The following is a 1,230-nucleotide window of genomic DNA, read 5'->3' as shown; positions in this document are numbered from 1 at the left end:
ATTCAAACATGCGTGGGATAAACATAAAGGAATCCTGTTCAGAAGAAGTATGCGTTTGTAGCTAGAATTTAGGGCACTTTTCCTGGACCCTGTTTTTTTACGAATAAGGCCCCAAAAAGTGCCCTAAATGACCAGATTACCCCCAGAGGGAATCGGGGATGACCTCCCCTGACTCCCCCAGTGGTCACTAACCCCCTCCCACCACAAAAAAATGATGTTTCACAACTTTTTATTTTCACCATCAAATGTCATACCCATCTCCCTGGCAGCAGTATGCAGGCCCCTGGAGCAGTTGTTACGGGGTGCAGTGGACTTCAGGCAGGTGGACCCAGGCCCATCCCCCCTACCTGTTACAATTGTGCTGCTTAATGCTTATTAGTCGTCCAACCCCCCAAACCCACTGTACCCACATGTAGGTGCCCCCCTTCACCCCTTAGGGCTATAGTAATGGTGTAGACTTGTGGGCAGTGGGTTTTGAGGGGGATTTGGGGAGCTCAACACACAAGGGAAGGGTGCTATGCACCTGGGAGCTCTTTTACCTTTTTTTTGTTTTTGTAAAAGTGCCCCCTAGGGTGCCCGGTTGATGTCCTGGCATGTGAGGGGGTACAGTGCACTACGAATCCTGGCCCCTCCCACGAACAAATGCATTGGATTTATTCGTTTTTGAGCTGGGCGCTTTCATTTTCCATTATTGCTGAAAAACAAAAATGCCCAGCTCACAAATTGTCGAATAAAACATGGACGTCTATTTTTTTCAAAAATACAGTTCGGTCCGCCCTTTCACGGACCCGTTCTCGGAGATAAACGCCCATGGAGATAGACGTTTTCGTTCAATTATGCCCCTCCACGTTACATTTTGATCCCATCCTTTTGCTATATAGAGATGCCACACCTTTTTGAATTCTACCACTATTTATGCCTTCACCACCTCCACCAGGAGGCCATTCCAGGCATCCACCGCTCTTTTTATATAAAAAGTATCTCTCCTGGTGTTGCTTTTGAGTGTAATAGTCTGCTTCCTTGCAGCTTTATTTCATCTCCTCTAGTTCTGCAGTTTTTCCTTTTTTGAAAAAAAAGTTGGTTTGTTTAATAATGCCTTTCAAATATTTAAACATTTGAATCATATTACTACTGAATCTCTTTTCTTTGGAGTATACATACTGGGATTGATAGTCAGGGCTAGCCTTAGCAATTGCAGGGCCCTGTGCAGACCAGTTCAATGGGGCCCCC

The sequence above is a fragment of the Microcaecilia unicolor genome, chromosome 2 (assembly GCF_901765095.1).
Source record: "Microcaecilia unicolor chromosome 2, aMicUni1.1, whole genome shotgun sequence".
Classification (NCBI taxonomy): domain Eukaryota; kingdom Metazoa; phylum Chordata; class Amphibia; order Gymnophiona; family Siphonopidae; genus Microcaecilia; species Microcaecilia unicolor.
Note: the sequence above shows the minus strand (reverse complement) of the source record.